Source organism: Excalfactoria chinensis, chromosome 11, assembly GCF_039878825.1.
Source record: "Excalfactoria chinensis isolate bCotChi1 chromosome 11, bCotChi1.hap2, whole genome shotgun sequence".
Classification (NCBI taxonomy): domain Eukaryota; kingdom Metazoa; phylum Chordata; class Aves; order Galliformes; family Phasianidae; genus Excalfactoria; species Excalfactoria chinensis.
This window is the reverse complement of record NC_092835.1, coordinates 140-14,696: the sequence shown is the minus strand read 5'-3', so window position 1 is coordinate 14,696 and position 14,557 is coordinate 140. Positions and strand designations below refer to the sequence as shown.

The following is a 14,557-nucleotide window of genomic DNA, read 5'->3' as shown; positions in this document are numbered from 1 at the left end:
TCTTTATTTCAGGGCTTTGGGGGTGAAGGAAGCGGGGTGGAACAGGGGGCACAAGTTGGTCTGTCCCATCCTTGGAGCTGTTTAGGCTGCGTGTAGCCTGCTGTGGTGCTTGGTTATTTTAGCCATAGCAGGGGGGTTGGAAGGAGATGATAGTTAATGATCCTTCTCAGCGCAGGCCATCATATGATTCTATGATTATGTATTGCAGAGTATCTCCTACAGCTGTGATTGCTGTGGCACACCGCTCGTCGCTGCAGTTGTCATCATCGTCATCATCTCCATCATCACCATCTTCATCATCTCCATCTGGATGTGGAGCCTTTGGCCGCCATTGTCTGGACTTGGTTGTACAGCGAGTTGGTCATGCATCCTAAGTCCACCCATCCAGTTGGTGTCTTCCTCATTTGGAGCCGAGGATGTTGTGGGCTCGCACGTCAGAGGCCTTGCTGAGTTCCAGCTGGATGATATCAGCAGCTCTTTCTTCCCCTTCCATCCCTGCACCGACACCGTCACAGAAGGCCACCAGGTCGGTCAAGCAGGATTTGCCCTCGGTGAAGCCACGCCGGTTCTCCCACATCACATCCAGCTTCCACGTGCCCTGGCTCTCTTCTAGGAGGATCTGCTCGGTGGTCGTTCCCAGCACAGCAGCGAGACTGGCGGGTCAGCAGTTCCCATCATCATCCCTTCTACGCTTCCTAAACAGGAGTGCGATGTTGGCCGTGTTTCTGCTCACCAGGACCGCACCTGACTGCCACCACTTCTCACACAGCACTGAGAGCAGCTCGGTGACTGCAGCACTGAATTACCTCCTCACTCTGTGATGCGTCTCATCAGGATCCACAGAGTCCTGGTTTTCAGGTCCTTAGGACATCTAAAGGTGGATGTCACTCACAGCGCGGGACAAGGAGGGAACCATCAGGGCTGGTGTCGCTTCCTCCATCCCTCCCTCCCAAAGCAAAGGCGAGGGCTGTGTATAATGAGCAGCGATCAGAGAACACAGAGGTAAAAATGTGGTTGAGTACCTCAGCCTTCTACTTGTGTGTTCCCAGCCCTATTGCTGCAGGTAAGAAGCATTATGAACAAGTGTGGTACCTGCAGATCTGGGCAGTGCCTTCATTGCAGTATTGTGTCCAACAGGTGCCAGCAGAGCCCCGAGAGATGCGCGGCTCCTGATGAGAACAGCGAGGAACAGAAATCCGCATTGCCTGGAACCCCGCAGAACCAGCTTTGCTGAGGGGTAACTCTCAGCCCAGCAGGTAAGAGCAGCACACACTGACTGTGTTTTATCTGTTCTATATTGTGACTTAAGGTAGAGTTCCAGAGCTCCTTTCTGCACTTTTGGGGTGCCCTACGGGCTGTCTGCTCTCGTCCTTCTGCATTCTGTTTGCCTTTGCACTCTGTCACTGCTCATGTATTTCCTGCAGTGTTCTCTTTGTTTTCAGTTTTGCTGTTCTTTTCAGCATTCTGTTAGGTTTGTTTTCTGTTTTGGTGTTCTCTCCTGTATTCTCTTGGGTCTTTCCTCCCATATCAGAGTCCCTTTCAGCTTTCTTTAGTGCCTTATATCCCATTCTTTTGTTCACTGCAGCCTTGGAGGCCATGCTCTCCATCTCAGTGGTTCTTGCAGTGCCCTTTTGGGCCTTGTCCCCACATTTATGCTTCTTGCAGTGCCCTTTTGGGCCTTGTGCTCTGTTTTAGTGTTCTTTGCAGTGCCCTTTTGGGCCTTGTCCCCACATTTATGCTTCTTGCAGTGCCCTTTTGGGCCTTGTCCCCACATTTATGCTTCTTGCAGTGCCCTTTTGGGCCTTGTGCTATGTTTTAGTGTTCTTTGCAGTGCCCTTTTGGGCCTTGTGCTTTGTTTTAGTGTTCTTTGCAGTGCCCTTTTGGGCCTTGTCCCCACATTTATGCTTCTTGCAGTGCCCTTTTGGGCCTTGACCTGTTTTACTGTTCCTTGCTGTGCCCTTTTGGGCTTTGCCTCCTATCTAGATGTTCCCTGCTGTGCCCTTTTGGGCCTTGCATTCCATCTTGATGTTCCCTGCAATGTTCTCTTGCACCGTGCCCCCCTGTTTAGTGTTCCTGCAGTGTTCTTTTGGTGTTTCCATTTGGCCTCCTGCGCTGCCTTCCCTTTGGCCTCTGTTCTTAGTGTTTCATACCACTCTCTCTTTGCCCTGACTTTCCCTTGTGCTTTCCCTTTGCTGTTCTCTTGTTTTTGCCCTTGTGTTACTGTTGGCTGCTTGCTTTGCTTTTCTTTTTTGGGGGCTTTCTGTGGGCGTTCTGCTTCCATTTGCCTTTGGCTCTCTGGGATTTGTTGGGAGGTGGCGTTCATGTTAATGTTGACCTGAAGCTGCACCTTAGTGGGAGCTCTAGTGATAATTGCATTTGTCTGCAGAGTATGTGTAAGTAGAACCCTTTGTTTTTGTTTAAGTAACCTTAATTCTAATCCTAGTGCAAAATACCACTTGTAAAGTAACTGCACCTTTAACCTTAGAAATAGCATTACTTCTATCCCTAATAGCATTAATTCTACTGCTCCCTTCCATCACAGTTAGTGTAATGTTCACAGTGTGGTACCTGCAGATGTGGGCAGCGCCTTCATTGCCGTGTCGTGTCCAACAGGTGCCAGCAGAGCCCCGAGAGATGCGCGGCTCCCGATGAGAACAGCGAGGAACAGAAACCTGCATTGCCCGGGACACCGCAGTACCAGCTTTGCTGAGCGGTAACTCTCAGTCCAGCAGGTAAGAGCAGCACACACTGACTGTGTTTTATCTGTTCCATATTGTGACTTAAGGTAGAGTTCCAGAGCTTATTTTTGCAGTTTTGGGTGTCTTATGGGCTGCGTGCTTTTCTCCTTTTGCCTTTTTTCTTGCCTTTGCTCTTTGCTGTTGTTTTGGGTTTTGATGCAGTGTTTTCTTTGCTCTCACTTTTGCTGTTCTGTTCAGCATTCTATGGGCTTTGGTGTTCATTTTGGTGCTCACCGCAGCATTTCCTCCAGCCTTTCATTCCATATTGGAGTTCCAAGTAATTTCCTCTGCTGCCTTGCCCTCCATCTTGATGATCTTTGCAATGTTCTCTTGGGCCATGCCTTGCGTTTCAATGTTCCCTTCAGTGCCCTTTTGGGCCTTGCCCCCCACGTTAATGTTCCTTGCAGCACCCTTTTGGGCCTTACCATCCATCTTGATGTTCCCTGCGCTGTTCTCTTGGACCTCACCTTCCATGTTAGCGTTCATTGCAGCATTGTCTTGGGCCTTGCCCTCCATCTTGATGTTCCCTGCAGCGTTCTTTTGGACTTTGCCATCCATCTTTATGTTCCTTGCAGCATTTTCTTGGGCGTTGCCATGTATCTTGATGTTCCCTGCAGCGTTCTTTTGGACTTTGCCATCCATCTCGATGTTCCCTGCAGCGCCCTTTTGGGCCTCGCCCTTTGTTTTGCAGTTTTCTGCAGCGTTCATTAGGGCTTTGCCCTCTGTTTTAGCGTTCCCTTTGTTCTTGTCTTGGCCTCCTACGCTGCCTTTCCTTTGGACTTTGTTTTTTCTATGACCTACCACAGTCTCTTTGCCCTTGCTTTTGCTTTGGCTTTCTCTTGCCTTTTCTCTTGTTTTTGCCTTACTGTTGGCTGCTTGCTCTGTTTTGCTTTTTTGGGTTTTTTTTGTCTGCTTCTTGCTTGAATTTGCCTTTGTCTCTCTGGGATTTCCTGGCTTATGGCATTCAAGTTAATTTTTATCCGTTTCCCTATTTTAATGGGGGCTCTAGTGGTAATTATAGTAACCTGTAGCGTTTCTGTAAATATAATTGTTAACGCAATATTAAAGATGTCTGTTAAGCTAAATGTAGCCATAAAAATTGATGCCTTGTGTTGTATGTGAATGTTACTTTCATTGTAATCATAGCGTGGAATGGAATTGTTAAACTTAGTGCAAATTTAAACATATAAATAGCATTAATTGTTTCCCTAATGGCGTTCATTGTTTCCCTAATTAGAGCCCCGAGAGATGCGCGGCTCCCAATGAGAACAGCGAGGAACAGAAACCCGCATGTCCGGAACACCGCAGAACCAGCTTTGCAGACCGGTAACTATCAGCGCAGCAGGTAAGGGCAGCACACACTGCCTGTTTTTTATCTGTTCCATATTGCGACTTAAGGTAGAGTTTCAGAGCTTATTTCTGCACTTCGGGGTGTTTTACGGTCTGTCTGTTTTTGTCGTGCTGTGTTGTTTTTGTGTTTGATCTGTGCTGTTTCCCAGCTGTTTCTTGCAGTGTTGTCCTCGCTCTCCATTTTGCCATTGCCCACATCATTCTCTTGTGCCTTGCCTTTCATTTTGGCATCGTTTGCATTGTTTTCTCGCGTTCTATTTCGGCGTTCGCGGCATCATTCTCTCGGGCTTTGCCCTGCATTTTGGCGTTTCCGCGTCGTGCTCTTTGCCTCGCCCTCCATTTTAGCGTTCTCTTCATCATTGTTTTGGGCCTCGCCCTCCATTATGGCGTTCCTTGCATCATTCTGTAGGGCCTTGCCATGCCTTTTGGCATTCATTAAGTCGTTCTCTTGGGCTTCGCCCTCCTTTTCAGCGTTCGCCGCATCATTTTGTAGGGCCTTGTTCTGCATTTTGGCATTTTTTGCATCGTTCTCTTTGGTGCAGGCCTCCATTTTGGAGTTGCCTGCATCATTCTGTAGGGTCTTGTCCTTCATTTTGGCATTTGCTGCCTCGTTCTCTCATCCTTTTAGCTCCTTTTTGGAGTTCTATTCAGCCTTTTTTGGGCTTTGCCCTCTACGTTACCCTTCCTTGCTTTGTTCTGTTTGGTCTCTCGGTGTTGCCTGCAGCCTCGTCTCAGGTCTGATCTGTGCATCAGCTTCCCCTTGGGTTTTGTGCACGCCTTTGTCTCATGTTTGCCTTTGATGTTTTCTTCTGTCAGGCTTTTGCCTTTTCTTTTGTCTTTGCTTTTTGTTTTGCTAATTGTGAATATAAGGGTAATAAACGTGACCTTTATACATTCACCCCAACCCTAATTTGTTAGCCTGATACGTGGTGTTAATTGTTATTGTCACTGTACAGATATTTGTTTTAAATGTAGAGATTAACTCTGAATCTACTTTGCAATGTGGCACTAAAGTTACATCTTAATGTATTGCTAATAGTTTGTTCCATTGGCTTCAGCCCACGATCTAACTTTGCCATTTTCTTCCTTAGGGCCCTTCTGTTCCCCGGTTGTCGGATGCTTCCTCGTGACGCAGCACTCCATTGCTGCTATGTTGGCGTTTAATAAAGTTTTTCGAGGCCCGATGAGCCATTACGATACTACATCAGCTGCACACAGTAGGATTTACAGTCCTATTTTAGCTTTACACTGACTTAACCTAATTAGTATTAGCTTAGGAATCAATTCACTTCACCCACATTGGCTTTAGCTTTGCATTCAGTCACTTTAATTTAATTAGGTTTACGTTAGGAATCAATTCACTTTACCCACATTAGGTTTTGCTTAGTAGTCACGTAACCACAAGTAAATTGGTTTTTTGCTTTGCAATCTGTTAACCTTATAGTAATTGCTTGTAGTTTTACATTTATTTAACTTTAACCAAATTGGCTTTAGCTTTGCAATCATTTAATCTAAAACTAATCGGTTTTAGCTTTGCAATTATTTAACCTTAATCAAATTGGCTTTAGCTTTGTAATCATTTAACCTTAATCAAATTGGCTTTAGCTTTACAGTTATTTAACTTTAACCAAATTGGCTTTAGCTTTGCTATCATTTAATCTTAAAGTAATTGGCTTTAGCTTTACAGTTATTTAACTTTAACCAAATTGGCTTTAGCTTTGCTATCATTTAATCTTGAAGTAATTGGCTTTAGCTTTACAGTTATTTAACTTTAACCAAATTGGCTTTAGTTTTGCAATCATTTAATCTAAAACTAATTGGCTTTAAATGACTCCAAAGCTAATCTTAAACTAATTGGCTTTAGCTTTGCTGTCATTCAATCTTAAACTAATTGGCTTTAGCTTTGCTATCATTTAACCTTAACCAAATTGGATTAAGGTTTGCTTTCAATTAATATCAGCCAAATTGGCTTTAAATTGGTCTTGCTTCCGGGGCTGGGCGAGCCCAATTGTTTGTTAGTTAGGGCGGACCCAGCCCCGGAACCAACGCCCACGGCCTGGAGGAGCCTAGTTGCTTCCCGGCCACTTTGAGACTCGTGCCCATTTGCGGCCACTCTGAGACTTGCGCTGGTTTTAGCGCCGTGCAGCGGTTTTGACTCAGCCACATTGGCTTTAGCTTTGCAATCAAATAACTTCAATCAAATTGGCTTTAGCTTTGCAATCAATTTAATTCAACCAAATTGGCTTTAGCTTTGCAATCAATTTAATTCAACCTAATTGGCTTTAACTTTGATATCAAATTAATTCAACTAAATTGGCTTTAGCTTTCCAAATTATATCAGCCAAATTGGCTTTAAATTGGTCTTGCTTCCGGGGCTGGGCGAGCCCATTTGTTTGTTAGTTAGGGCGGACCCAGCCCCGGAACCAACGCCCACGGCCTGGAGGAGCCTAGTTGCTTCCCGGCCACTTTGAGACTCGTGCCCATTTGCGGCCACTCTGAGACTTGCGCTGGTTTTAGCGCCGTGCAGCGGTTTTGACTCAGCCACATTGGCTTTAGCTTTGCAATCAAATAACTTCAATCAAATTGGCTTTAGCTTTGCAATCAATTTAATTCAACCAAATTGGCTTTAGCTTTGCAATCAATTTAATTCAACCTAATTGGCTTTAACTTTGATATCAAATTAATTCAACTAAATTGGCTTTAGCTTTCCAAATTATATCAGCCAAATTGGCTTTAAATTGGTCTTGCTTCCGGGGCTGGGCGAGCCCATTTGTTTGTTAGTTAGGGCGGACCCAGCCCCGGAACCAACGCCCACGGCCTGGAGGAGCCTAGTTGCTTCCCGGCCACTTTGAGACTCGTGCCCATTTGCGGCCACTCTGAGACTTGCGCTGGTTTTAGCGCCGTGCAGCGGTTTTGACTCAGCCACATTGGCTTTAGCTTTGCAATCAAATAACTTCAATCAAATTGGCTTTAGCTTTGCAATCAATTTAATTCAACCAAATTGGCTTTAGCTTTGCAATCAATTTAATTCAACCTAATTGGCTTTAACTTTGATATCAAATTAATTCAACTAAATTGGCTTTAGCTTTCCAAATTATATCAGCCAAATTGGCTTTAAATTGGTCTTGCTTCCGGGGCTGGGCGAGCCCATTTGTTTGTTAGTTAGGGCGGACCCAGCCCCGGAACCAACGCCCACGGCCTGGAGGAGCCTAGTTGCTTCCCGGCCACTTTGAGACTCGTGCCCATTTGCGGCCACTCTGAGACTTGCGCTGGTTTTAGCGCCGTGCAGCGGTTTTGACTCAGCCACATTGGCTTTAGCTTTGCAATCAAATAACTTCAATCAAATTGGCTTTAGCTTTGCAATCAATTTAATTCAACCAAATTGGCTTTAGCTTTGCAATCAATTTAATTCAAATCCTAATTGGCTTTAACTTTGATATCAAATTAATTCAACTAAATTGGCTTTAGCTTTCCAAATTATATCAGCCAAATTGGCTTAAATTGGTCTTGCTTCCGGGGCTGGGCGAGCCCATTTGTTTGTTAGTTAGGGCGGACCCAGCCCCGGAACCAACGCCCACGGCCTGGAGGAGCCTAGTTGCTTCCCGGCCACTTTGAGACTCGTGCCCATTTGCGGCCACTCTGAGACTTGCGCTGGTTTTAGCGCTGTGCAGCGATTTTGACTGAGCCACATTGGTTTCAGCTTTGTTGTCCATTCATCTCAAACCAATTGGCTTTAGCTTTGCAATCAATTTAATTCAATCAGATTGGCTTTAGCTTTGCAATCAATTTAATTCAACCTAATTGGCTTTAGCTTTGCAATCAATTTAATTCAACCTAATTGGCTTTAACTTTGATATCAAATTAATTCAACCAAATTGGCTTTAGCTTTCCAAATTATATCAGCCAAATTGGCTTTAAATTGGTCTTGCTTCCGGGGCTGGGCGAGCCCATTTGTTTGTTAGTTAGGGCGGACCCAGCCCCGGAACCAACGCCCACGGCCTGGAGGAGCCCAGTTGCTTCCCGGCCACTTTGAGACTCGTGCCCATTTGCGGCCACTCTGAGACTCGTGTCCATTTGCGGCCACTCTGAGACTTGCGCCCCCTTGCGGCCATTATGAGAGTTACGCTGGTTTCAGCATTGTGCTGTTATTTTGTATCAACCAAATTGTGTGTAGCTTTGCTTTGCTTACAGCTGTACTCCACGCACTGTATGGAATATGTGGATGCCCCACCTGTAAACTGCGCTGTGCACCGTACCAACATGAGGATGCTGCGCCTGTGAACCGGGTCGGTCACTGTACTGTATATATGGATGTTGTGATTGTAAGCTGTGTTGTGCCATGTATTAAATATCTGTATGCACACTGTGCTTGTCAACACGCAGTTGTTGCTGTACTGCGATTGTACGGTTGTATGAGCTGCGTCTTGTGGAAATAGAGCTGTAATGAACAGACATTAAAAGAAATAAACAAACATTGCACTGTGTGCTGTGTCTTGCATTGTCACCACCTAATATTGGAGCACGCTCTAAGGTAGGTGTGACAGGTAAGTGTGTGGGATGCTAGAATTAGAAGGGCTGGAAGCAAAGTAGATCAGGTTGTTGTTGAGTTCAGGTTGTAATTAGAAGTTGTTAGTGAACTTAGACTGCTGTTAGTGTATTTGGTCAGGTAGTGAGTGCAGTCAGTGTGTTGGCAGAGTCGGTAAGGCTCTTATATATTTAGGGTTATACTTATATATTTAGGGTTATACTTATATATTTAGGGTTATACTTATATATTTAGGGTTATACTTATATATTTAGGGTTATACTTATATATTTAGGGTTATACTTATATATTTAGGGTTATACTTATATATTTAGGGTTATACTTATATATTTAGGGTTATACTTATATATTTAGGGTTATACTTATATATTTAGGGTTATACTTATATATTTAGGGTTATACTTATATATTTAGGGTTATACTTATATATTTAGGGTTATACTTATATATTTAGGGTTATACTTATATATTTAGGGTTATACTTATATATTTAGGGTTATACTTATATATTTAGGGTTATACTTATATATTTAGGGTTATACTTATATATTTAGGGTTATACTTATATATTTAGGGTTATACTTATATATTTAGGGTTATACTTATATATTTAGGGTTATACTTATATATTTAGGGTTATACTTATATATTTAGGGTTATACTTATATATTTAGGGTTATACTTATATATTTAGGGTTATACTTATATATTTAGGGTTATACTTATATATTTAGGGTTATACTTATATATTTAGGGTTATACTTATATATTTAGGGTTATACTTATATATTAGGGTTATACTTATATATTTAGGGTTATACTTATATATTTAGGGTTATACTTATATATTTAGGGTTATACTTATATATTTAGGGTTATACTTATATATTTAGGGTTATACTTATATATTTAGGGTTATACTTATATATTTAGGGTTATACTTATATATTTAGGGTTATACTTATATATTTAGGGTTATACTTATATATTTAGGGTTATACTTATATATTTAGGGTTATACTTATATATTTAGGGTTATACTTATATATTTAGGGTTATACTTATATATTTAGGGTTATACTTATATATTTAGGGTTATACTTATATATTTAGGGTTATACTTATATATTTAGGGTTATACTTATATATTTAGGGTTATACTTATATATTTAGGGTTATACTTATATATTTAGGGTTATACTTATATATTTAGGGTTATACTTATATATTTAGGGTTATACTTATATATTTAGGGTTATACTTATATATTTAGGGTTATACTTATATATTTAGGGTTATACTTATATATTTAGGGTTATACTTATATATTTAGGGTTATACTTATATATTTAGGGTTATACTTATATATTTAGGGTTATACTTATATATTTAGGGTTATACTTATATATTTAGGGTTATACTTATATATTTAGGGTTATACTTATATATTTAGGGTTATACTTATATATTTAGGGTTATACTTATATATTTAGGGTTATACTTATATATTTAGGGTTATACTTATATATTTAGGGTTATACTTATATATTTAGGGTTATACTTATATATTTAGGGTTATACTTATATATTTAGGGTTATACTTATATATTTAGGGTTATACTTATATATTTAGGGTTATACTTATATATTTAGGGTTATACTTATATATTTAGGGTTATACTTATATATTTAGGGTTATACTTATATATTTAGGGTTATACTTATATATTTAGGGTTATACTTATATATTTAGGGTTATACTTATATATTTAGGGTTATACTTATATATTTAGGGTTATACTTATATATTTAGGGTTATACTTATATATTTAGGGTTATACTTATATATTTAGGGTTATACTTATATATTTAGGGTTATACTTATATATTTAGGGTTATACTTATATATTTAGGGTTATACTTATATATTTAGGGTTATACTTATATATTTAGGGTTATACTTATATATTTAGGGTTATACTTATATATTTAGGGTTATACTTATATATTTAGGGTTATACTTATATATTTAGGGTTATACTTATATATTTAGGGTTATACTTATATATTTAGGGTTATACTTATATATTTAGGGTTATACTTATATATTTAGGGTTATACTTATATATTTAGGGTTATACTTATATATTTAGGGTTATACTTATATATTTAGGGTTATACTTATATATTTAGGGTTATACTTATATATTTAGGGTTATACTTATATATTTAGGGTTATACTTATATATTTAGGGTTATACTTATATATTTAGGGTTATACTTATATATTTAGGGTTATACTTATATATTTAGGGTTATACTTATATATTTAGGGTTATACTTATATATTTAGGGTTATACTTATATATTTAGGGTTATACTTATATATTTAGGGTTATACTTATATATTTAGGGTTATACTTATATATTTAGGGTTATACTTATATATTTAGGGTTATACTTATATATTTAGGGTTATACTTATATATTTAGGGTTATACTTATATATTTAGGGTTATACTTATATATTTAGGGTTATACTTATATATTTAGGGTTATACTTATATATTTAGGGTTATACTTATATATTTAGGGTTATACTTATATATTTAGGGTTATACTTATATATTTAGGGTTATACTTATATATTTAGGGTTATACTTATATATTTAGGGTTATACTTATATATTTAGGGTTATACTTATATATTTAGGGTTATACTTATATATTTAGGTTATACTTATATATTAGGGTTATACTTATATATTTAGGGTTATACTTATATATTTAGGGTTATACTTATATATTTAGGGTTATACTTATATATTTAGGGTTATACTTATATATTTAGGGTTATACTTATATATTTAGGGTTATACTTATATATTTAGGGTTATACTTATATATTTAGGGTTATACTTATATATTTAGGGTTATACTTATATATTTAGGGTTATACTTATATATTTAGGGTTATACTTATATATTTAGGGTTATACTTATATATTTAGGGTTATACTTATATATTTAGGGTTATACTTATATATTTAGGGTTATACTTATATATTTAGGGTTATACTTATATATTTAGGGTTATACTTATATATTTAGGGTTATACTTATATATTTAGGGTTATACTTATATATTTAGGGTTATACTTATATATTTAGGGTTATACTTATATATTTAGGGTTATACTTATATATTTAGGGTTATACTTATATATTTAGGGTTATACTTATATATTTAGGGTTATACTTATATATTTAGGGTTATACTTATATATTTAGGGTTATACTTATATATTTAGGGTTATACTTATATATTTAGGGTTATACTTATATATTTAGGGTTATACTTATATATTTAGGGTTATACTTATATATTTAGGGTTATACTTATATATTTAGGGTTATACTTATATATTTAGGGTTATACTTATATATTTAGGGTTATACTTATATATTTAGGGTTATACTTATATATTTAGGGTTATACTTATATATTTAGGGTTATACTTATATATTTAGGGTTATACTTATATATTTAGGGTTATACTTATATATTTAGGGTTATACTTATATATTTAGGGTTATACTTATATATTTAGGGTTATACTTATATATTTAGGGTTATACTTATATATTTAGGGTTATACTTATATATTTAGGGTTATACTTATATATTTAGGGTTATACTTATATATTTAGGGTTATACTTATATATTTAGGGTTATACTTATATATTTAGGGTTATACTTATATATTTAGGGTTATACTTATATATTTAGGGTTATACTTATATATTTAGGGTTATACTTATATATTTAGGGTTATACTTATATATTTAGGGTTATACTTATATATTTAGGGTTATACTTATATATTTAGGGTTATACTTATATATTTAGGGTTATACTTATATATTTAGGGTTATACTTATATATTTAGGGTTATACTTATATATTTAGGGTTATACTTATATATTTAGGGTTATACTTATATATTTAGGGTTATACTTATATATTTAGGGTTATACTTATATATTTAGGGTTATACTTATATATTTAGGGTTATACTTATATATTTAGGGTTATACTTATATATTTAGGGTTATACTTATATATTTAGGGTTATACTTATATATTTAGGGTTATACTTATATATTTAGGGTTATACTTATATATTTAGGGTTATACTTATATATTTAGGGTTATACTTATATATTTAGGGTTATACTTATATATTTAGGGTTATACTTATATATTTAGGGTTATACTTATATATTTAGGGTTATACTTATATATTTAGGGTTATACTTATATATTTAGGGTTATACTTATATATTTAGGGTTATACTTATATATTTAGGGTTATACTTATATATTTAGGGTTATACTTATATATTTAGGGTTATACTTATATATTTAGGGTTATACTTATATATTTAGGGTTATACTTATATATTTAGGGTTATACTTATATATTTAGGGTTATACTTATATATTTAGGGTTATACTTATATATTTAGGGTTATACTTATATATTTAGGGTTATACTTATATATTTAGGGTTATACTTATATATTTAGGGTTATACTTATATATTTAGGGTTATACTTATATATTTAGGGTTATACTTATATATTTAGGGTTATACTTATATATTTAGGGTTATACTTATATATTTAGGGTTATACTTATATATTTAGGGTTATACTTATATATTTAGGGTTATACTTATATATTTAGGGTTATACTTATATATTTAGGGTTATACTTATATATTTAGGGTTATACTTATATATTTAGGGTTATACTTATATATTTAGGGTTATACTTATATATTTAGGGTTATACTTATATATTTAGGGTTATACTTATATATTTAGGGTTATACTTATATATTTAGGGTTATACTTATATATTTAGGGTTATACTTATATATTTAGGGTTATACTTATATATTTAGGGTTATACTTATATATTTAGGGTTATACTTATATATTTAGGGTTATACTTATATATTTAGGGTTATACTTATATATTTAGGGTTATACTTATATATTTAGGGTTATACTTATATATTTAGGGTTATACTTATATATTTAGGGTTATACTTATATATTTAGGGTTATACTTATATATTTAGGGTTATACTTATATATTTAGGGTTATACTTATATATTTAGGGTTATACTTATATATTTAGGGTTATACTTATATATTTAGGGTTATACTTATATATTTAGGGTTATACTTATATATTTAGGGTTATACTTATATATTTAGGGTTATACTTATATATTTAGGGTTATACTTATATATTTAGGGTTATACTTATATATTTAGGGTTATACTTATATATTTAGGGTTATACTTATATATTTAGGGTTATACTTATATATTTAGGGTTATACTTATATATTTAGGGTTATACTTATATATTTAGGGTTATACTTATATATTTAGGGTTATACTTATATATTTAGGGTTATACTTATATATTTAGGGTTATACTTATATATTTAGGGTTATACTTATATATTTAGGGTTATACTTATATATTTAGGGTTATACTTATATATTTAGGGTTATACTTATATATTTAGGGTTATACTTATATATTTAGGGTTATACTTATATATTTAGGGTTATACTTATATATTTAGGGTTATACTTATATATTTAGGGTTATACTTATATATTTAGGGTTATACTTATATATTTAGGGTTATACTTATATATTTAGGGTTATACTTATATATTTAGGGTTATACTTATATATTTAGGGTTATACTTATATATTTAGGGTTATACTTATATATTTAGGGTTATACTTATATATTTAGGGTTATACTTATATATTTAGGGTTATACTTATATATTTAGGGTTATACTTATATATTTAGGGTTATACTTAT

At 35.4% G+C, this 14,557-nt stretch overlaps 1 long non-coding RNA gene across 3 annotated transcripts; it reads left to right on the top strand.

The window, feature by feature from the left end:
- The first annotated feature begins 345 nt into the window (after nt 1-345).
- Nucleotides 346-6,032, top strand: LOC140257207 (uncharacterized). 3 transcript variants are annotated; one of them, XR_011904991.1, is made up of 4 exons: nt 346-1,256; nt 2,614-2,732; nt 3,976-4,083; nt 5,180-6,032. It is a non-coding gene; the product is annotated as an uncharacterized lncRNA (long non-coding RNA). The 3 variants fall into 3 exon arrangements; XR_011904992.1 differs by lacking the exon at nt 5,180-6,032 and having other exon boundaries at nt 346-526; nt 614-1,256; nt 3,976-4,779; XR_011904990.1 differs by lacking the exon at nt 5,180-6,032 and having other exon boundaries at nt 3,976-4,779.
- Nucleotides 6,033-14,557: the final 8,525 nt, after the last annotated feature.